Raw genomic sequence first — 24,272 nt, 5'->3', positions numbered from 1 at the left:
GTTCCTCAAGGGTTTTTGAATAGATGTTCACATTCGTGTAACACTGTTTTCTTAAAAATGGGACTAAAATTTACAAAATTTAATTATTACTCTGTTTAAAAAGTCTTCAAACTAACATTTGAGACATCCATCCATCCATTCTCTATACACCACTTAATCCTCACGAGGGTCGCGGGGGGTGTTGGAGTCTATCCCAGCTGACTCAGGCGAAGGCAAGGGACACCCTGGACAGGTCGCCAGTCTGTCGCAGGGCTACATATACAGACAATCACTCTCACATTCACACCTACGGGCAATTTAGAGTAACCAATTAACCTCAGCATATTTTTGGACTGTGGGAGGAAGCTGGACTACCCGGAGGAAACCCACGCATGCACTGGGAGAACATGCAAACTCCATGCAGAAAGATCCCAGACCCACCTTTGAACCGGGGATCTTCTTGCTGCAAGGCGAGAGTGCTAACCACTACTCACTGTGCAGCCCTACATTTGAGACAATAAACTAATTTGAAAATGTTAAATGAGATAGCACGTCTAGTGAGAAGTCGGGTTATTTTGTCAAAGACTTCTATGCAGTCAGACTTCTATTTGTGGCCAGAAGTGTTGCTCCCTGCTGGCTATTGGAAAGAATGCAATTTTCAGGCACTTTTTAAACCTAGAGATTTCATTTTTGTCTTCTATGAAAATCTAAGGAATTTAGGTGTTTTTCCATATCTAGTCTTTGAACAAAGCTAAAATGAAGCTGCAGCTGTTGCTTTGCATTTACTATACAGACATAGGTGTGGTATCTTGTCATCTCACTCCAATTTTGAATATTTCCGAAAATGTTGCTCTGCTCCTTTGATGTGGCTTATTTGAAAACACCTCAAGCTGATGTGCAAGATGACCACAAGGCCGCACATACTGGGATATGACTTTCAGAATGCCAGGCAGTTTTCACCCAGGGCAGCTCCTCTATCTGCTTATAGGTTAGATACCAAACACGTCTTACCCTCGAAGTAATAAGGTTCGTTTAATTAAAGAACAAACAGTACAGGGATACGCTTTGGAAATGACAAGAAGTCGTAGCTAACACAATGGAACACTTGAGTCAAAAACGACAATCAGCCCAACCCTCACATTATGAGTCACAAGCCAGAGACGCTCATGCTTATTCAGTGTGTCCATTGAGGTGTGCAGCCTCATCATTTAATATTTCCATAAGGTTGCATATGAATGTATGCCAGGCAGTCCCTGTAATAAGGAGGTAATGTATTCTGCGCCAATGGCAAAAAGGTACGCTTGAAACATCCCTCACAGGAGCAGCAGTTTTCAACTTGACAGTGGACACATACATAATTAAGCCAACTAAAAAAATGAATATTTCATCTCAAAGCATTTTCATCTCCAAACATCAAAACACCTCAACGTCTCACATAATGAGCAAGGTAAATTACTTTTATTCACAGAGGGAATATGGAAGAAGGAATGCTCACTTAGAGTACTTTGCTTAAAAAATATATCAGCTAGAGGAGAAGAGAGGGAACTTACTCCCCTTATTTTTGTATTTTGCCCGAATTCTTTGTGTCCTTAGAGGAACTAATTGTTTTAACTTGCATAAAGATCTAATTCTTTCCTACAAATGTTTGCCCAACCCTTTTTCCTTAAGTGTAATTGTGTTATTATATTATATTACAAACTCGACCTTAATGCTCTGTAGACTGATCTGGCTATAACTCACTTTGACCTGTAATTCATGACATGTCATCTATGACTGGCCTCAGGACTTTTGCGTTTACAGATTTGAATGCACATGCCAATGAAGAGCATAACTTATTCCATAACCTTGCAGTAGTGGGATTTTACTAGTGTGGTCTATGTAAGTAGCTTCTGCCAAAATTTCTCCATTTCTCTGATGGCACAGACGCTCTGAAATGTATGAGCTTCCAAAGAATATGTCATAAATCATCGTACAGTGGTTTCAGATGGCTGTGTGGTATGGGTAGGGGGGAAGAGTAGTTGCCGTGCACAGAGTGAGGGCAGCACCACCACACTGGAGAGAATTACTTTGACCGTCAAACCTGACTCAGACTGGCTCCCTGTACACCTTCATAGATGGGAATTAACCTGCCACAGCTTGAAACGCTTTACTGAGCGCTGGTCGATACTGTCATTATCCTAAAGCAATTCTTAATTCTATTTGGCCCTGAGCTAAAGATCCTGGTATTGATCACAAAGTAGGGATGCCACAACTACTTTTTTCTATAGTTAAGACCCCTATGTGTTGTTGAAAAAGTCCTCAGCTCACATACATAGTCCAGAGCTCAATGTTCAGCCACATACAAACTGCTGAAGAACGGAATGCCACTGTGGATGTCTAAACATATGTTCCAGAGTGATACCTGAGGATTTAATCAAGCAGTACTGTCCTGAGACAAAAATGCTAGTGAGTGGCACCTCGGTGTGTCATCAAGGGTTGCAGAAAAAGGCAGCTCTCTTTCATATCCTGTTTTGGGAGATGAGAAATATTGATATTACTTGCCGAGCACTATCAGCGTGAAACAGAGGCTTTCAGTAAAGCAGCAGTGACAACACCTGTACTGAAGTTCCTGATTACACATCTTTGTTCTGGAGGCTTCTGCTGCTGCCTCAACAGTGTGTGTGTGTGTGTGTGTGTGTGTGTGTGTGTGTGTGTGTGTGTGTGTGTGTGTGTGTGTGTGTGTGTGTGTGTGTGTGTGTGTGTGTGTGTGTGTGTGTGTGTGTTCTTGTACTTGCTACATGGTGAGTACCATTTTCTGCATTTAACTATCAAAGTGAGGACATTTTTACAAAGTGAGGACATTTTGGCCGGTCCTCACTTTGAAACAGCCATGTTTGAGGGTGAAGACTTGTTTTTAGAGAACAGGTATGAATTGAGGTTTGGTTAGGGTTAGGGTAAGGATTAAGTTTAGGCAATCAGTTGTGATGGTTAAGGTTAGGGTAAGGCTCTAGGAAATGCATTACGCCTATGGATGTCCTCACTAAGATAGAAGTACAAACGTGTGTGTGTGTGTGTGTGTGTGTGTGTGTGTGTGTGTGTGTGTGTGTGTGTGTGTGTGTGTGTGTGTGTGTGTGTGTGTGTGTGAGACGAAAACAAAAAGACAGACGGTATAAAAAGTGAAATAGCATGTAGATGATGCATCTTTTTCTGTCTGTCATCCAGACACACAGAACACAGAAACACACAGAGAAAGAGAGCATCGCCACCTGCCACAAACTATACACTGTGACCTGTGACAGTGGTTAACAAAACAGGACATGTGTAGCCCCAGGTGACTCAAATTGCAAAACTAACAACACCATGCTTCATTGCACCAAGAACGCGGTGTGAAACACCAGTGGAAAGGTTGTGTGTGCGTGTGTGTGTGCGTGCGTGCGTGCGTGCGTGCGTGTGTGCGTACATGTGTGTGTCTAAATGTTTCTGGTTATGCATTTGTGTCATAACTGATTCATTCTATAATGTAATCCAGCAATTAATATGGACTTCATTAAGATTCTTACAGCAGCCCGAAGCATAAACAAACACACACCACTGGGTAACACTGAAATATTGTTGTCAGTGAGACTTATGACTGTACTTACTATTCTGTCTTCTAGTGTTGCAGTAAGAAATAAAAATATTAGTCCATTTACTGAACCTTTTTGCAGTGGTGTAAGTAAGATTACCCAAAATACTCTACTCATATACTGCACCTGGCTTTACTTGAATATTTAAATCTTCTAACCTTGGTACATTTATTTATTTATTCATTTATTTGAGAATTGGTACACAGAAGTACATGTTTTTACAATAATATAACTTTGTTTTTGAAAAAAATTCTATAACTATTATTACTAGTACTGCTACTACTACTACTAATAGTAATAATAATATTAGGTATACCTAATATCTGATGCACACACACACACACACACACACACACACAGATATATATATGATATACTGTATTGGTGTCAATTCCAATTTTGGCCTTATTAGTCAGTTTGCGTATCAGTCACGATGTCAATAAATAATCAATTCACGTTAAATACAGTTTCTTTTGTCAGTGTCATTACACAATTCTGCTTGTATGGGTTGCCTGATCTGTTTTTAGGGCCATGGCAATCCTTAAATAAAAATGGTGCTCATAGTTTATATGTAGTGAAGTGACAGAGTTTAAAGTCCTCCTGAGTTGAAAATCTTTTTTTTTTTTTTTTACTTTGCCATCATGTCCAGATGATGTTTTCATATGGTGAAAGACACATTTGTTAAAGGCATGACTGGACATGTCCACATTAAAACTGCAGAATTCTAGTGACAGTCTCAGAGACACAGATTCAGGCTTCCAGACCTTCATATGTTAGAAATCTGAGAAACTAGTCTTGTCAACTTGCAGGGAGGGACTTCCTGCATCATTTCCCCTCTTTAAAATCAGTTTCCAGTTTAAACATGTTTATCTAAATTACTCCAGAATTGCAGCCTGCCATTGTGTAGCGTACAGAAGTTCCACGCTGTCTGAGCAGAGCTGGAGGTGACCTGGTGTGCTCGAGCTGCAGTGAGTGGCGAGAGAAGCAGGGACTTTATGGATGTGCATGTTCTAAAAATTCAGTGTGGACTGAATGTCAAGCTTTACATTAAATTGATGACAATTGTTTTTATACAGGAAATGAGACATTTAAAAAGAACTGTGGAGAATGTTTAGAAATCCATCTTCACGACCAACTACTTTAATGTAGGCTTTGTAGACTACTTTTGCTCACATTAAGAATTAAAACTTTTCTTCTACTCCTGCTTGTTTGTGTTATTTTAACGTCATAAAATCGTTTTCCTCTGAGTGTGCAGCGGTACAGTCCCGTTACGTGCAGTGAGCCCACCGCTGTGGTGTGATGTCTGCTGTGTGTCTGACACTGACAGCTCTGTGTTGTGCTGCTACCATACACTATGGCTGCTACAGGTTACTACTCGGCCGCTCATTGGCTGCTCTGACAGAACACAGCAAAGTAGGTCCCCGGAATTTTACGGACCGTACCACGTTTGTTCAAGCGGGATGTAACAAGAAATTCACATCATATATATGGTTACTTGTTCACATGGAAAGCATCATTTTAAGTGGAATTTGATATATTTGCTATAACTGTAGGTTTAGCTTACAGTATATTATTCTAGTGTTGAAACACCGATGAATGTTGTTGTGGAACAATCCTGGTATGGTTTGTGACACCCGCAGGCTCAAGTCAATGGTTTGGCTCAAAATGGCTGGAGAGAAACAGTTATGAGGATCGACGGTTTTACCAGGTTTTTAAGAAAAATGAGCCGTTCTGTAGTTTGAAGGCGCTCCCTCCACCTAACTGGGGATCCAGGTGAGACATGCTTAAAGTTAGTTCCACATTTCCACCCACTCCGCTGCTTTTAGACGGAGAAAATGAGGCCAAACACGGCTCGTTTGCACTGTTATCACGGCAGCTTTTACATGCAGCAAGCAGAATCTGTGGCTCTGGTTTGGATTTAGAGTAGGAATGGTGGGTTCAAACTCAAAAAACAATCTTCAGAAAGTGCAGGTTTTTGCGTAATAATGCATATGCATCAAACGGTGGGTAGAACAGTGTAACTCAGATGTCATACAGTGTGTGTAGCAAATGCAGAGTAGGCCTGCGGCTAACCCTGCAGCTGTGAATCGCAGAACTACGTCACCGAGGCTAGGATTCCCTTCAGTAGATGTACACAGACACAAAACAGACCTGAGGGATGTGTCAGCACACACTGAACTCATTAATGCTGCTTTGTGTGTAACCATGCTTCTGTTCTCAACTCTTTTCCTGAATGTCAGCAGTTGGACATGTACCTGTGGAGTACAGTGTACATCTGAATGCTAGAGGAGGGAGTTTATGAAGCTGGATGGATTTTAGTTTGGATTGCTGTAGATACACAGGCTTAATAACAACAATATGCCCGTTCCCTGTTTAGAGCACATCTGTGGTGAACTCTGTGCTACACACCCATTCTCTAACTTGACATATGCAGCTGGGTCAGGGTTTAGGCAACTTAAAGATGTGCATCATACTGTGAGATGAAAATATGAGCAGGCAGAGAGTTTGTTGTTCATACAAATGTATCCATAGGTCTCTGTCTCAGGTTGTGCAGGGGTTGCACACATAATTGCAAATTAATTTACAATTAATTTTGAACAGTTAATCAGTTTTGAATTAAAATTTTAAGCTATTAAATTAGCAAATTGGCGGATTTATGTATATATGTTGTGCAGTGTATCTGACCAAGTTTCCAAACTGTTGTATCAGTGGTTAACAAATTCATGTCAACCTCCAGGTGTGACAGTCACACGTCTAATCACCTACCATCTGTTAATACTACATGTTTTTGTGCCTTATCAGAAGTGTAAGTAGCTAGACTCAATATGAGTCACTATACTGTTTCTCAGTTACAGTCTAAAATTGTAACAAATTGTTAACATTTTATAAAATAACCAAAGTTGAAGTATTCCTGCACAGAATATTTATATGTATCACACAGTAATATGCATATTTTATAACAATATTAGAAGCAGTGTTGTGAGAGAAATAAAATTAGTATTTGGGTCAAAAACATGCTACAGTTTGCGATGCCATTAGGGAAATTAATTGTTTCTGTATTTGAGTGTACCACATCTCAAACTAAAGAAATGTGCCTTTCTTGAAATTCTAATATGCTACTAAACTTCAACATGAGCTTATAAAGATAGGGAAAGTTAAACAATAACTGTGTTCTGTGCAAAGGTTTAGGCTCAGTCTTTACTTGGTTCTCTGATATTTCTTGTAAACTCAGTTTGTTTAAGATCTACTCACAGATATTCACACAAGACTGACAACTTGATGTTTGCATCAGGAAATACTGGTATTTAGTGGAATCCATTCTTCTCTCTCTCTCTGTGCTCCTGGGTGCTAAACAGCCCCAAAGCACAATACTTTAACCTCCAGCTGCTGTTCCTTTTTCCTCATTTTGTACCTTTGTTGGCTTTCTGTAAAGGGCTCAATTTTACCTTCATCTGTCCACAGAACTTGTTTCAGTTCAGTCTGGCTGATCCAGAAGTTGTCTTGCCTTGACTATGATGAAATGAACATTGAGTCAGCTAAACCTTCCCGTGGCTCCTTTGTTGTCTGGTGGAGGTTTTGCTTTTCCTTTCTGCTCAACACATGCACAGTTTGATCTGAAAATGTTTTTGCTCATTCACATTTTGTCAGGACTTCCACTGTTCCCCTTAACTGCCATTTCTCATTGACATTTCAGACAGTGAAAAATAAAAACTGGTAGAGTTCTGACATTTCTTATAGTCTTGTCCTAATTTGCAGCCAGTGATTGGTTTAATTTCAGATCCTCAGTCAGTTGCTTACAGGAGCCCATTTTTGAAGTGAAGAGTCAGGGAATTTATAAATAGTTATACTATTATGTATGTCCTCCTAATGAGTTAATTGAGGTCTATTGAGAAAGTGAACAGTGAGGAAAACTTAGAAACCATAGTATCCATGATTAATACAGAGGGCCAAAAACTTGGTCTGTCTTTAAATAGACCCTCCAGAAAAACGTGATTATGCGATCGCATGAATTCCCGCTTTAATCATCAAAATGCCGCTGATTATGCGGGGGTCAATTATTTCCCAAAAGGCCGCATAATCCCCGCAAAACAGCGCATAATTCCCGCAAGAATCTCACATTTCCACGAAAAAAAAGGGAAATATGCGGGTCCCGCTTGATTTCACAATTTCCGCATAAAATGAGAAAACTATAACCAATATAAATGGAGTTGTGAGTGAATTTTTATGTGACGCCCGGCCTGACGTCATCAGTTCGCACATTCACACACACACTAGAAGCACGAGCTGATGCGGAGCGTGGCGCCAGTGTTGCCATTTTAGCGACTTTCTCACTAAATCTAGCAACTTTCCAAAGCGTCCTAGCGACTTTTTTTTCAAAAGCGACGACCCACAAATCTAGCGACTTTTTCTGCCGTTTTGGAGACTGACAGGAAAACTGGGATCATTCTGCAGTTACTGTTTTCAACAAGCAGCAGATGCTGCTGTGAGCTTCTCCCCCTCCCAAAGCACAGGCTGTCAGTCCAGTAACCCCGCAGCAGTCCCAGTGTCTGATTAGAGGACACATTCCTCTGCGGCTAGAACGGCAGGTGAATCGCGCATATTTTTGCATATTTCACAACTATTCGCATACTTAGCAACTTTCCACAATTTCCCCGCATAAAATGGCGTAAAAACCCCGCATATTTATTCACATAATCAAGGATTTTAGCCCGCATAATCAAGGATTTTTGGCCGCGTTTTTCTGGAGGGTCTATTTAAACTAAACAGAAAACCGAAAAGTAATGGTAATTTCAAAGAAAAATGTCATCCCAACCTATAACATAGAAGTAGACCACGAAATACTGAAGCAGGTTCATTATTTCAAATATCTCGGTTCATGGATGAAATCAGATGCAGAGCAGCGATGGGAAGAACAGCTTTAACGGAAATTAACATTATGCTAACAAATAAGAAATAGCAATTACCATCCGTATGAGGACTCTCACCCGTTACATCCTACCAGTTCTGATGTACAGATGTGAATCCTGGAACATAAATAATAAAATGTCAAAACAAAGTCACCACAGTAGAGATGGGGTTTACAGACGCATGCTGTGTATTTCTTACATGGCCAAAATAACCAATGAAGATGTTTTAAAAACACGAAACACAAATTATATGCTACTGAACGAAATTAGGAAATGGCAAGCAACATTTTTTGGACGCATCATGAGGAAAGAGACCCTGGAATAAATAGTCACAACTGGAAAAATGAATGGGAAGAGAAGACAAGGCAGACAGAAAATGATAGACGGACAGACATCATGACTACACATGGAAATGGGCAATAGTCACAATTCAGAGAGCAAAAGATCGGAGGAGCTGGAGAGAAATGATTGCCTATGCTGAATGGCATGGCCCTTGATTGATTGAGGTAATAGATTGTATAAATATGATTTTTTTAGTATGGCTGTTTGTTTCAGGGTTTATGTTTGCTTCTTTTCACCCGTTAGTCTGAATGTATTTGAACGTTTGCACAAAACTCCATATATACATGACTACTTCTTCGCAGAAAGACCAAAGGTCAGGACACGTGTAGAGCAGGCGGGAGGTTTTCTGTGTGCTGTTCATTGATATGTTGCTTTCATATGTCGTTGAATTGCCATTTGGCTCTACATGAGCTCTCTAGAAAGGTTGACAGAAACCGCTTAAAGTCTTTTTCTGGCACACTGTTGCATAGGAAAACTTTGACATCACAATTTTGTGTGGCTTTCATAACTTAGATTATAGAAATAGTCTCCGTAAACAAGCTGTGGGACTGGTTTAAAGCCAGTCTGATAGAATTCACAGACCCTTTCCCGTCACTTCTCAAAGATCAGAGTGAAGATTTAAATTAAACACCTGAAAGTTGTTTAAAGATGGATTTTGGAGCTCGGTGAAGGAGAAAATTCCCCTCCAGTCAGAGCCATGCTATTGGAACTGGAAATCTCTCTCACTGTGGTATACAATGTTCCAGTGAGTGTTCTTTGGTTTTCCTTTCCAGATACGATTTATAACCGTAGCTGTCTGCAGCAGCCCAGTTTTCACATAGCAAAGATGCTATAAAGGTTTCTGCTCATCTTAGATCTTACAGCAGGGAAACTTAAAAGGAAACAGAATTTTCTTTACAGTATTTTTTTCCAGAGAAGCTGGGGCTGCAGTGATTTGCTCAAGAGCACCTGGGTGGCAGTTTATTAGGGAAAAAAGCATTTTTTTTACCTGCTGCTTTGCTGAATTGTGTCACTGGGGCCTGATGACAGTGTCACATAATTCAGACTTTGAGATCTGTAAAATAACTCATCTGACTCATGTTAAGGTGACATCATTAAGACCTATAGGGAGGGAAAAAAGTCTGTCAGTGGGTCCCATTTTATTTTCAATTTGCGGTCACAGTAATATTTTGTGCCGGTGATGGAAAGCATGTCACAGTGCTCAAATTAGTAAATGCTTTTTCACATTAGGCATAGTGTTCATACAGAAACTCCTACAACATGAACACTACGTGCTCCACATGGCTCTTTTATTATTGCAGTAACCACTGCCACTAAGTTCCTCTCCAGTATGATTAAGTATGCTGGGAAATCTTGCTTTTTGTTTCTGTTGTAGTTGATTGGCTCACATAAACGGCGTCAACCTAACAGTGATGGCAAACCTACTCCTCACTGAGGACACTGAAGTCACATCAATGGCATTTTGCATTATGTGTCCGTGTAAATTTGGTAGTTTTAGCAGCAAGGTGGGAGGTAACATCAAATCTTGGACATGACAAGCACTTGTGAGTTGGGTAGGTAAACTTTTTAGCCAGCAAAACAGTAAATATTACAAATCCACAGTTTGGTGTGGATCTTGATGTTTGCATTTCAAAAAAGAGAACTTTCAAATGTGGAGCTGCAAAGATGCATTGATCAGATGTCAACTATTAGATTAATTTCTATTTTAATGAATGAACAGTCATTTGGCCTGAGTAATTAAAAACAAAGTCTGGGACAACACAAGACACTCATCTTAGGCTTCAGGAAAAACTCATCTACATTTTTCACCATTTTCTGACAGCAAACAACTAATGGAGAAAATAATTGAGAGGTTAATCGACAATGAAAGCAATTGTTGCTTTTGAAAGTGTCTATAAGCCATAATTCTTCCTCTTAATGTCCTAAAGTGCAACAAACTGCCAGTAAGAAAATATACTTGTTTACTGCACACATATTATGTACAACATATTTAAAGTATAGTATTAAAATGAAATATGTCTGCTAGGACAAGGCACAACATATTTATCATTAACTTAAATCTACCATTAAAAGCCGGAAATTATTATTACTTTATTTTCTTTGGAAAGACGACAGCATCAAAAGATTTCATAGGAACTGCTTTCTACTGCAGAAAAAGTCTCTGTGAAAAGTTGAGCTGCAAAACTGTAATAAGTTCCACAATTTTTACAATGTATAAATCACTAAAGTTACATTTTCAAGCTACAATAATTCCATAAAAGCAATAGTTCCAGGGAGTTTTTCTTACAGTAATAACATAACAGTAAATTTGATGTTTTTAAGTACTTGATGGACAAAACAAGATAGGCCAAGAGAGAGACGGAGTCACCAATCAGCCACAACACTATGACCACTGACAGGTGAAGTGAATAACATTGATCATCTTGTTATAATGCAACGTTCTGCTGGGAAACCTTAAGTCCTGACTTTCATGTGGATGTTTGACATGTACCACCCACGTACACATTGCAGTTCAAACAACCCCCCATGGTAACAGCAGTCCATGATGCCAGTTTCCACCCTCAGCAGGACAATGACACGCCGCAAAAACTGCTCAGGATTGGCTAGAGGAACACAGCAGAGTTAAGATGTTCACCGGGTTCGGCACTCCCTAAATCCAAATCTTACTGAGCATATGTGGGATGGTCCAGGATCAGTCTGATCTAGGTAGGTCCCACCCTGCAACCCACAGGACCCACAGAATTCACTGCCACCATCCCGGTCATCCTCAGAGGTCCTGTATCCATGAACCACTGGGTCAGAGGAGTTCCAGCAGCTTAAAGGAGGCCAGCACAACATTAGACAGGTGGTCATAATGTTATGCCTGGTTGGTGTATCTATATTACTGTCTACTGAAGTTTTACTCACAATGGAGACTTTAGAAGTGGAGATTTTAAAATCTGTATTAATGAAACTAAATCTAACTGTATGGCTAGATAAATTGCAGAATGCAGTGTTTTTTTCTGAATTCAGTCAAGTGTCCCTTTAAACTTTACAGAATACCCCACTCTGCTTCAAGTGGCTGCTTTCTCTTTGCTTTTTCAAGATTCTTTTTGTTAAATGAGTACAGCCCAGTGCAAACAGTGAGTACAGTTCATTTAGGCTGTTTGCCAGATTATGTGACATAGCCAGTTGTAAAGCTAATCACATACTCATAAATCAGCTTTGATTCGGGCTCCACTACATCTGGGAAATTACTTTGCATTTACCTTTATTGTTCATTTCAAAGAGCAGCTCTCTGCTCACTTGGAAAATTGGTCAGCCTACACATTTTTCTCTTAAAGATTTTTGCCGACTCAGAGCAGCTCTCCGGCCTATAGATGAGTCAGTGTGAGGAACACCCTCCCTTCCTACACACACAGCAGTGTTTGGCTGCTGCAGCCTCCTTTATCACACAGCTCACCATGGGAAATGTCTCACACTTTTAAGGTTCATCACATGCAGTGATTGTTAAAGAAGAAATACACTGTGTGATATCATCTATCCCTGGAATATGAGTGAGGGGCTGGTATGTAAACCCGGCATCCAGTGTTAACACAGGCCAGTGCGAGTGACTGGAGCGTTTAGTTTTGTCGGCGAGCAGCTTCAATGTGGTTTCACATGTGGCTAGATGAGGAGGGTAGAAGCAGGCAGAGGAAACTTAGATGCTTGTCTAACATTTCCGCTCAATCATAACCAAGATCATGTTACCATACAACACACACACAGACACACAGAGACCATTTTTTTTGCACTCAGGCGCCACTCATTGCCAGACTTTGAAGCAACAGCTTAAGTAGTAGAGAAACAAAAAAAGCTGAGAGCGTTCCCAAACCTTGTTGACACTTTACACGGGGGATATGATAATACAGCCAAACATTCAGTCAGTCATTCTGCATAAAGTAGCTTTCAGGTTGGCCTGTGTAGCTGTTAATAATTGTGTTTTTCTGAGATAAATCTTGCTGTAAGGCTTGGCCTACTTTTTCACTATGATGTTTCCATATTATGGACACAATATAGGCACAGCAAGACTGAATTAACGTGCAGCTCTTTGTTTAAAACCTAATACTTTGGCTAATTCAGTGATGAATCTTGAGAATCAATTCTCTTGTATAAGTTTTGGAAGAAAAACCTTAAGTTCTGTTGCAAAATCAGAAACTCCATCAGCCTATTTAGCCCACTTTTTTAGTTCTACCTGAATTCTAAGTAGCTGATAGGTATCACATCTGTTAAGTGCTGCCCAAAGAAGTCAGGAGTGGTGGATTGAAGAACAAGGAAAGTGCATCTCTAGCCTGAATAATGAATGGTGACCATATTGTGGATGGAAAAGGGAGGATGTGGTTCAGTAATAGTCTGGTGAGCATTTCTTTCTCTGCTAAATTGTTGGTCTTGCTAGACTCTTGTTTCCAAGAAAAGGTAATGAAAATTACATGTGAAGCCTAATGACTGACTTTTACAGGATTTGTAGGCTGCAGGCAGCGAAGGCATATTATTATATTAGGCTGCTCCTTTGAGCATTAGCATAGTTCCTGGCTGTGTTCCACTTCTAGCAAACCATTTTGTTCGTCTTGCATTGTCAAAAATATTGTCCTGTAGCACCATCAGAAGACATTTGATGAGAGTGGACTGCAGTATTGACCCTGTATGGTGACAGTGACTGGCTGCTAGTTTTTACATCCGTCATTTAATGCATCATAAGGCTGTTCTTATAAAAATGATGTGGAGCTTCCGTAAAGTTTCTTTATAAATTTGCCAAGGAAGTAAGTCTGCCTTCCCTTGTTAGTGCTACTAAGATGCCCTTGACCCCCAAACTGTTGAGTAGCCAACCAGACACTGGATGTACAGGACAGTTTAAGGAACTGTGACAGTGTGGAGCAGGGTGTTCCTGTAAAACCTCAGTCGTGCTCAGCCAGTAAAAGCTTAAAAAAAGGAAGTTGTGTTCTGCCACTATAATGGAAATGTGGTTTTTAGCTGCTATAAGTTCCTTTAATCAGGGGTTTTCTCATCATTTACTATTTTTGTATTGGAATTTTTTAGTGTGTAACAGTAACTGGATTTTGTTGTTTGGCAGGGTGTTTCTTTTACAGTCTATTCTCTCTGCAGGGACATGTACCGTGTGTATTGTTTGCCACAAATAGAAACAGTTGCTAAAAGAAAAATGTATAAAACATCTTTTAAAATGAATTTCCAGCGCTGTGAAGTAAAGCACATTAACTCACACTGAAACTCTGCAGCTTAATGCAAAAAGAACACACAGCAGAGTTCTTATTTTCCATGACTAATCTACAAGAGGAGTCTCTCTGAGACTGAGAATAACATTTTCTCTAAAGGTTTTTGGATACAGTGTTTTTTTTAACTTTATTTACAAGACACAGAATTTGTTGACATGCTGTACAACGAAATCAGTAAGGAACACAAAGGAAATGCTGAAAGGAAGTTTTGGTTGCCAAAAGAAACGCAGCGTGAGTATTAATTAAATATTTTACTCCAGAAAGGATGATGTGACAAAAAACAGACACTCTTCGCAGCATCTTCCAGTTGTTACAGTAACGCAAGTCAAAGACAGTAATAGGTTTGATCATTTAAATCTGCACCACAAAGCTCTGTTTGAAGAGTGCACAGCCAAAACTGAATGTTACCTGAGTAGAACACAATGCTTTGCCCGTGTTTCACCACATACAAAAGGTTCTGGACAGTCTTTCCCAGCTTTTCGTAAATAGTTTGGTGTTTTCTATGTACTAGTAGATGCAGTTCCCTACAAAATACATAAAAACCCCAATTATTCCACAGCCCAATTAGAGTTATTCAAGCCTTCTTGTGGAAATACTCGTATATTTTCATATTGCAATTTATATAGCAGAAAAACTAAATACTGCAGCCATTTTTCAGACTTTTCAGAGTTTTGCTCAGATGAAATAAACAAAATTTCAAACATTTACTTTGGGTTCTCTGAGGCTGTTACTAGCATTTGTTGCAACATTACGGACCACACTTTGAATTCATTAAAACAAAAATAATTTAATAAAGAAAGTAATCATTGAGAGTGGCCCTTCTTTTTAAAACATAAGACAAAGTTGAATACTAACGTAAAGTAAAATTTCTTCAAATAGACATGATAATTTATCAAGCTTCCAACACGTACCCAAACTCCCCTTTCTTCTCTTCTGTGTAAAGTCTGTCCAGTTTTTCTACATGTTCTGCAGTAAAGTTTGGCCCAACCTAGCCATCTATCATCTCAGTAATACTGTGCTCTGTTGGTGCATATTCATGGAGTAAAATGAGTAAGAACCAGCTGAACACAATAAACGTGGGGCTTTTGGGTCCTCTGGAATTATGAAGCAGTTGAGTGTTTTAATTCAGTCTGACAGTTTAAGACCCAGTCCTAAAAGAGTTGGTATACCACACATTGATTGTGGACTTAGTTTTTTGCAGTCTTGCTTTTTTTTTTTTTTTTTTAAGTTGTTTTGGATTTAGTATAAATAAATAAAAAACTTGGCCTGGCATAAGCTGGAAACCAACTTAAACAAAAGCAATGAGTGTAATAAAAAGTAGACTTTTAAAGGAATCTCTACTTATTGTGCTGTAGGACAGGTTAAGTCCTGGTTAAATGTTTTGGCCCATATATAGAAGGATACATGTATTTATGTCTACCAGTCTAAGTATCTCAATTAGCTCCAGACATCAGGGAAAATAGAAGTCATTTTGGGCCTACGCGTGTTTATTCTCTTTGAGACAGGCTTGTGAATTTGAAACCCAAACCCACGCCTTGTCATTCCTCTGAGGCCCCTCCCACTCCAGCGGTGGGTGCGGCACGTGCATGAAAGGCAGCAGAGAGGCGTTCACTTTCATCCCCTGTCGTTTGGCCATGTCCCAAATATCATGTTCCCCCCCTCACACCCTCCATCCCTTCTCGCTGCTCGTTTCTGTTCTTGCCCTGCCCACCGTTTCTTCAACCTCTCATCTTCCGGCATATCTTTCCTCCAAAAACAGTTGTGTGTCTCCCTCTCTCCATCCCACAGCTATGATTTAGGCGTCAGGGTTGCTCCCACTCCCTCCCAACCCTGGATCAAGTTACCCTGCCATTACTCAGTTGTTCCCCCTGCGAGGGTGCTCCATGTCAGGCGTAGTGGAGCCTGCCTGCCTGCTCGCTGCCTGCCTCTCCGGACCTGCAGACGAGCTCAGTTCAACCACAGACGCCCCTGGTCAGTGGAGTTGCTCCAGCTATGGCACAGACTCCTTGGAAAATTGTGCAGAGCGGTGGGCAGAGGGGTTAGTGTAGTATTAGAGCTGTATTTTCAGTTTCATATGGGATTAAAGAAACTCTGACATGCAGGCTGCTTTCATGTGGCTGTAGGACTAACAGGTTATGTTCCAAATCTTTGTTGTTGTTCTTATCCTCACTCCCACAAACACAAGACTGTTTGGTGGCGAGACTGTGAGCTGCAAAACAAGCCCAGCCCTTCCATGCGTCACAAGTCGACTGGTGATTTGTGGGCCTCATCGTTTTATGGTTATGTAATGTCGGTTCCCTTGACGAGTAAAATGTCTTGTTAAACCCCACGCTGCCCTATTCCCATAAAAGTGAGTGATGCAGGCAGTGGTATGAGGGCTTTGCTATCCAGTTGAGGTTGATCTCCCATCCTACAGTAGAAGTCATGGGACTGGATGGGACCTGTCCAGTTGGCTTAGCCAAAGCATGACACTGCAAAAATTTCACTGGCTTGGCTTTACCACTTGATTAATGCATGCTGAGTAAAACTACTAAATCTACTGAGAATTGTGGGGTCCTATAGGTCTAATTTATGAGTCAGTGAGAGAAGGTGTATACCTGTTTCTCTGCCCATGCCCTTTCATAGGGTGTAAAGTTTTATAGAGGCTACAGCATCCTCCTCCTATTAAGCCTGTTGTGCACTCTAGTGGAGCCATAACTCCCTTTCTGCTATCACCAAGCTTTCAGCTCCTCTGTAATTTATTTAGGTCTGACATATGGCTGTCCTGTGCCATGCAAGGTAGCATATCACAGCACAGGAAGGCCCGCTCAGGCTAGGCTAATCCTTTCTAATTGAAAGGGAGGCAGCGTTGTGGGCCAGTGGCTTGTATGTCGCTCATCTCTCTGCTTGTTTTACAGTAATGAGACATCTGGGGCCGGGGTACAGAGCTGTTTGCAGAGGGAGAAACGGCTCCTGAGCTCGAGGGCCTGTAGGGCTTTCACAGACAAAGCAACAGAGCTGACTGCTTGTTTACTCCTGTCTGTATGTGGGCATTTATTTTGCCCTAACACTGCCTTGGCACGGTTTCATATGCCATGTTAATGTTGGATTCGATTTATTTCTTTAGACAGAAAAATAAATTTAGGACAAGGGTAAGGCTATTTAAAGGAAAGGGAGGACATTTCTTTGCCCAGAAGAGAGTCTTCTAATATTAGGCCTACATTCCTGACATCTGTCCTAATCTGCAGTGTGTTATTCTGGATATGAAATAGTTACACCATAAATGCTGTCACTTAAAGTACAGTGATACTGTGGGCTGTTAGCACTATCATTACTATAAGTGGATGATCTGCTTCAGTTTTCAGAGCTGCAAAGTTTGGACGAAATTTTAGTCTGAATTGACTTTGTCAAGTGTGTTGTCTATAGTTTGTTTATGAAAACTTTAAAGTTTTATATTAATATATACTAAGGGCACTTGGGCCCATGAACAAATGCCTCACAAATACACACTGTGCAGTGTGAGTGTCACTCGGTCAGATACACCTCCACATTGTTGCACTGTGCAGTCTGATTGCAGCTATCCTTGTTAGCAAAATACAAAAGAATCATTTTCTCTTTTCACCCAAAGTGGTTTCCTCTCTCAGCCTGTACTTTAGCTGTTGTTTTAAGAGGCTTGGTTGCTTCTCAGAGTCACACAGTGCTCAAAAACAAAGGTGGTAATCCTTTGTTGTCACCATTTTTAACTGTTTCCATCAAAATATGACATCTGATTGTCTCCATGTTAACTAAAAAAGCTCTTCACATCTCAGTTGGTGGATTATGCAATGACTATGCATATCATTCTATCAGGAGAGAGATGTTCCTGCTGAGCATTGCAGATGTCATTTTTTTTACAGGGATTTAGGCATATTTGCCCATGAGCCATGCTGTACTAGGAGCTACAATAGATACATTCAAACAACAGCCAGTCACATCCAAATACTGTATGTGGACAGTTTTAATAGAACAATAGGGAAAGGAAAAACACAATTAAATCTGTTATCGGTTTCCCCAATATAGCAGATTGATTAAAAATTTTGAGGCCTGTCTCCTTAGAGAGTTGAACCATCAGTTGAAGGAACCCCTAATTCAAACCACTGTGTCTGATTTGACTCCTCCTGCCTCCACCCCCAGGGAAAGGCAGGAGTCTGACATTTTACGTACTGTCACTGACCCGATGACTTTATTCATTGTCAAAGACTGCCTAATTAATAGCTAATTAACAGCATATCAGTCCCTCAGAGTTGAATTGGTGCACCTAGCCAGGCTTACAGAGTTTAGACATCAACTATATTCAGAGTATTTATGCCAACTACTTGATAAAAAAATTACTTATGGATGACATGTCACAGTAGAAGAGATTAGACAAATGCAGAGCAGTGTCATTCTGGTGGACACTCTGATAAGAATGTGGAGCACGTTGTTAAAGCCCCTCTTGTTAGTAAGAAAGAAAAAGCAGACCACAACCTGGAGCTCCACCATCGACACCGTTGATGAAAAATCCTTGCGAAGAAGTTGAATGACAATGAACCGAAATAAATGAATACGTTTGCAAAATAGTGAGGAGCAATCTTTTTTTGAAACTGCTACTGATAACAGTACTTTATCCAGGATCAGTCACATTTGTTATATTTCAGTGTATATTAAGGGCTTCTCGATCAGCCACTTGGCCTGACAGCTCTGGATCAAGTTGAAAGTGTTCTGCTCTTGAACAGTTTATCATGTAGGGACTGTTGGATTACATCACTAATCATTATGTCATCATTAAATTGTGGCTGACTTTGAATAAACCCTTCAAACACATGTTGATCTGGCTCAGAACAGTGGAAGAAGCTCGCAGTACAGCCACTGTGAAGGACAAAGGTAATCTCAGTGGAGCACAGTGCTCCAGTGCTTGTAACACTAAGGGCAGTGACAGCACTTATATAGCGGATTTTCTGAGTTTATTGGTTCTACTGCCACCTTGTTTATTTGCTACATGCAACCATATGGGCCCTGTATTGCTATTTTCACACAGTAAGGTGACCTGGCAATGCATTAAGGCAGGTCTGCAGCTACACTCCAGATCCAGTTGGACACGCTAAGCCCTCTACGGCTCACCAGAGATCTCTAAATTACTGCTTTTCACAAGCAGAAAAGCACCTTACATGTTTGAGGAGAGGTTTTTCTTTGTTGCTGTTGTGTATTTCTGTCTCAACCGTAACTGCACAAACAGAAAATGCTTGTACATCTGATATCATTCCTTGTGCAAACTGATACTCTTTGCTGTTAAAAGCACGTGTAGGCAGCACAAGAGTATTACTTCATGTTTTATCCAGAGGAAAATATACGCTCACACTCTGAAAGGTATGAAAGTGACTAACCTTGGCACAAGATACTTGAGAGGCTTAAGGTTAATACTAAACTGCTGTAATCCATTTTTTGGTTGGTTTCAGAGCAGAGATAGCAATGGTTCAGCATGTACCTGTCAGTGCTAAATGATTGCTTATTTCCTGCCAGAGAGGGGGGCGGTGGGGCGGAGTAATAGCAAGCAGCTGCTTCAGCTGGACCTTACCTTTCCTTTCTGTCAGCCTGCTGTTCTCTCAAGCTAGCCTGCATGCCAAAGCGCCTACTTACGCTCAAGTCCTTCACTGCTTGTTGGAGATACCGACTGTTGTAGGTGGCGTGTAATCAGAATGCAGTTCAAGAAAAAGCCTGATCCACCTTGATGAGCAATAAATTCTTGTTTGTGTCGGACAAAACATCACAAGCAAATGAGAAGTGTCATTGTTGTCCAGTGAGTTCACTCAACGCCTCCTGCTTATGACAATCCTTTTTTATTCTTCCTTCTGTGACTTTCTTCTGTGATTAGCTAAATGCCCCATCGATCCACCAAGTCGAGGAACCCAGAACGAGGGAGCCATATTTATCACACAGTGAGTGGAGCATGCAGGATGTTGCACTGGCTGTCCCTCTTTCATTGGAAAACGATAAACATAAATCTGTGGAATGCGTTTGTGTGACATAAGTCTATGCTGGACCAGAGAGAAAGGCAGGGAGAGGAAAAAGGCATCTGCTTCGCTTTCCTCAGGCAGTAGAATTAGAAAGCCTGAGCTCTATGGGGTTTGCTGACATTTGAGGAAAAAAAGCCCACCTTCAGCAAAGGCAGACTTGCAAATCAGTGTCACAAGTGCAGGATTGGTGCTTTAAAATGGGAGTAAGGATGTAAGGGCTTCTGAGGAGCCCCCTCAGCAATGCAGAGGGACTTTGGATAGGGCAAGGCTTCTCCCCATGAATCACAGCTAATTAACGAAGTAATTAAGATCAGAATCTCTGCTCAGAAAAGGTCTCTGAATTGTCTATACATTCAAATAGGCCATCAAACGGAAACTCCCGTCCATTCATGAAGGGGGTAAATTAAAGTGTTCAGACCCTTTCCTCTCTATTATCCCTGCCGTGTGTCACACAAGGGACATCTGTTGAAAAGAGCAAGGCAATGTTACGGTGAGTTAAAGCCCTCTCCGCTCCATCAGAGGCACTGTTCATAATGCATTCGCTATACACATTTCAACTTGAGTGAATTTATTTCAATAAATAATGTCACTCCAAGGACACGCTTCGATCTTTCCATAGCCATGCTGACTCTAAGCCACACTATACTGTTATCTCATTCCTCTTGTGGCAAATGATAGATTAACAAACAGTTTATAAACAGGGCACTGAGCATGTCTGCAGTTTTATCATCTCTGCACACTGCCAAAATAACCTCCTCTCTTTATGATGGATGTATTTTCCAGATTTATTCTGCTGCTACAAGCTGCAAGAATATCTGTGGGTATGGACATAATGTTAGGGCTTACAGGGAATTTCATATAGTGGGCACAGAGTGGATACGATTTATGGCTGGGATTAAGTCCAGTGGGTTTTTTCTGGTAGGCGCTATTTAGGTGCTGCTATCATCTCCTATGTGGACTCTGAATGCAAAATCTTTTCCCTGAGCTGCTTCAGGAAGCAGAAAGCTTGGTGGGACTTGAGGGAAGAGCTCTGTGTATTGGTCAGTGGTTGAATGGTTGACTTCCACAAAAGAGTCGTCGTCCAGCGTTTTTTATTTCAGTTACTGTTGAAGTCAGTTTTGGGGAAAAAAAGAGTATATTGCAGGAAATTAGCTGGTACTGTAGTTCTAGGAATGGAAATGTTGCATTACTTCTGTCCACTGCTGCACCCTCTTTTCTCTTGTTGACAGTTATTGGAAGGAATAACACAATTCACAGTGTCATGAACTGTTTTCACAAACAGTACATAACACTGAGGGAATTGATCTAAATGATTCTGTTAACTTTATTACTGATACCACCAGGTCAAAGTTTATTTAGCTTTCGTAAAGCAACGTTCACCTACATGTTCACTAAAGTGCATTGAAGCTGTTTTAGTGGAATGTAGAACTTTATTTTTCCTTTGATTTATCAGCTGTCTGTATGTATCCATGCACTTAATCTAAAATTAGACGTTCAACGATTATCAAGTTATCTATTTGGCAGTACAGAACATGAATCAATGACTGTTTGGAAGTCAGTTTTTTTCATTTTTAAGCAAATAATGTCTATCAGTTCCTGGTTTCAGCTTCTGAAATGATTAGGCCTGGGATGGCAATTAGTTAGCATTTTATGCTTTCCTCACTGTCTGCTGTAAACCTCAGAAAACTAAATATCTTTGGGTTCTGGATTGTTGGTCAGACGTAACAGGACATTAGAATACGCCTTCTTGTGCAGCAGACATTTCTCATTATTTTGTGATGTTTTATAGACAAAATCAATGATTGATTAATCATTTAGAGCCATGGTCTGTTAACTGTGTAGATCATACATTACAGTGATTGCTTTAAAAACATGTATTTTTACTTGTAGACTTCTGTTTGTGTGAGTTTAGTTCCTAATTGGAGGCAGGAACTGTTTTAATCACTGATTAATCTCTGAAAGTTGTGGAAAAATACCTAATAACATTGCCCAGAGCACATTGTGATATCTTCAAATGTGTTATTTTGTCTCAAACTTGAGCATATTCAGTTTACTATATTTTTGAATGCATGGTGCATAATTAAGAGATGAAGATGTGTGTGTTTTTCAGGAAATCCAACTTTAAAGATCAGCTTTTTCTCCATCCCTTTTAACACACATTTACTTCTTATTAGGATTTGCTGGAGTTTCAAGGTACAGTTTTACAAGGTCTTAACTTTAATTTTTAAGTTACTCAGATGTTGCTCCATAATTGATAATACTGTAGGGCCTTGAGTGTACAATTGGTATGGTAAATTAGTGCTTTATGTAGTTTGGCAGGGTTTACCAGTAATATTTAATATACTGGTATCCTACAGCCCACTGTTGAGTCTTAACCTTAATATATAACCTTATTAGGTTAATTTGCTATGCCAGTGTTATTTTTCGCTGTTGTTGTAAATGTGCTTTAGTAATTCCAGTGATTAGACTTGAATCTAGAAACTGCTAAACATCATAGCTAACCTTTGATGTGCAAACCGTCACATGGCTGCTTGTGTTCCTGTCGATTCTTATCCCTGTCTTTGGTCACAGGACAGTGCAGGAATAGATCTCCTACTGTAGGTTTTACTGGTTGATTAGTGTTCTCTGCTCAGGCTACAAAGCAAACCCCTGTTTCCTGAACTGTCTTGTGCAATTTGTGCTGAGCTCAGTGTAGTGCCAGAACATTTCCACTTATGTTTCACCTCAGTCTACACAGCATATTGTGCTGAAAGACACACCGGGTCAAGTCAGTGATGGGGAAATTAAAGCAGAGTCTATGTTGAGTTAGAGGCCACTGCCATTTTTTCAGTGCTTTTCTTGTATCACATTTAAGCCCTGGGTCCTCACACATGAACCTACTGAACGCTGGTGTAGGTAGAGAGACCAGGCTCACAAAAGCAAGAAAGTTTTACTTGCAAGAGACGGAAACTGGTTCTTTTCAAGTTCGTAAAAAGCCTCGATGTGAACTGACTAAATTTAGCATTCATAAAACTCTAGTATGCCTATAAATGCTCACAAATGCTCCCTTTCAGGTTACAGTACAAACTTGTCACATAACCTAAATCGCTTCCTCTTCTCTTTCCTCTCAGCCTGGAAGGGGTTACTCTCCATGTTTCCTGTCTAATTCCCACAGCGCCAGCTACGTTCTGATTGCTTTCTTGATGTTAAACATTCCCAGGCTCCTATAACCTTCTAGTTTGCCTCCTCCGTCCAAGAGCCGTCCCAGGTGAACGAGTGGGCGAACCTCCTGTTTTTAAGGATAAAATCGCTACAATTTTTTTTTTTTCACAGGGGGTGGGAGATACGGGGACTGGAGGAGCAGAGAGCCGTGCGATGGGAAAGCATTCTTTCTTTGCATTCCGTTTAGCTGGTGTAAGACTGTGGGAAAGCATGTTTTCCCAGCCGAAGTCCATTTAAAACGGTGTTTATTGTGAAATGAGGCTGAATTAAAGCTGAAAGTTTGGTTGTGGCACCACTTGTACAGTCAGAGTCAGTGAACTTTACATCTTGCGTCAGTAATTTCCAACTTATTTTCTGACTCTTGACGTTAACGTGTGCTTTCCTCTCGAGCGTCATCCCTTCGCTTTTTCTTCCTCGACTCCTTCCCACTCAGTTCCTTCCCTCTTGAGACACCTGATCGACGGCTGAGTTATGTTATCTCCTCTGAGTCAGTGCAGCCTTCACATCAGTCATAAAACAAACGGGATCCAGATTGTACTAACATGCCTGCGTGGAGGCTGCAGTGTGGATGTGACCCAGGAGCAGAGCTGGGCCAAGCTGGACTATATTTAGCCCAGCGATGCTCAGGCTAATTGCCCTCCCAGGCCTAATCATTTCCAGGCTCTGCAGCTCACAAACGACTGAAGGGGAGGCCAAACACCCACTAACCTCATGTTAAAGGGATGTCAGCATCAATGGGCCTGTCAGAGTGCTCCGCAGACAAGACAAATTAGCACAATATGCTTCCTCCTCATATGCTATTAGATGTTCTATAAGCAGATTGATTTGAAAGGTCCAGTTTTGCTGTCTGCTGTGGTGTATTAATTGGATATGTTTTCTTGCTACTGCATCAGTAATGTGAAGATTCTTGGCAGCATCATCTACAGGCGACATTGCAAGGTTGTCTTCATTTCATGCCTGCTATTCAGGCCTGCATGA

General features: G+C 40.7%; 1 protein-coding gene across 1 annotated transcript in view; it reads left to right on the top strand.

Annotated features, from left to right (window-relative positions):
- Positions 1-5,233: 5,233 nt before the first annotated feature.
- znf438 (zinc finger protein 438) overlaps positions 5,234-24,272 on the top strand; it is a 56,990-nt gene continuing 37,951 nt past the window's right edge. Inside the window, exon 1 of the mRNA XM_022192199.2 lies at positions 5,234-5,357. The gene's annotated coding sequence lies outside the window, so the exon portion shown is untranslated. The remainder of the gene's footprint in view (positions 5,358-24,272) is intronic.

This window comes from Acanthochromis polyacanthus, chromosome 20, assembly GCF_021347895.1.
Source record: "Acanthochromis polyacanthus isolate Apoly-LR-REF ecotype Palm Island chromosome 20, KAUST_Apoly_ChrSc, whole genome shotgun sequence".
Lineage (NCBI taxonomy): Eukaryota > Metazoa > Chordata > Actinopteri > Pomacentridae > Acanthochromis > Acanthochromis polyacanthus.
The sequence above is the reverse complement of the archived record's forward strand: the minus strand, read 5'-3'. Positions and strand labels throughout refer to the sequence as shown.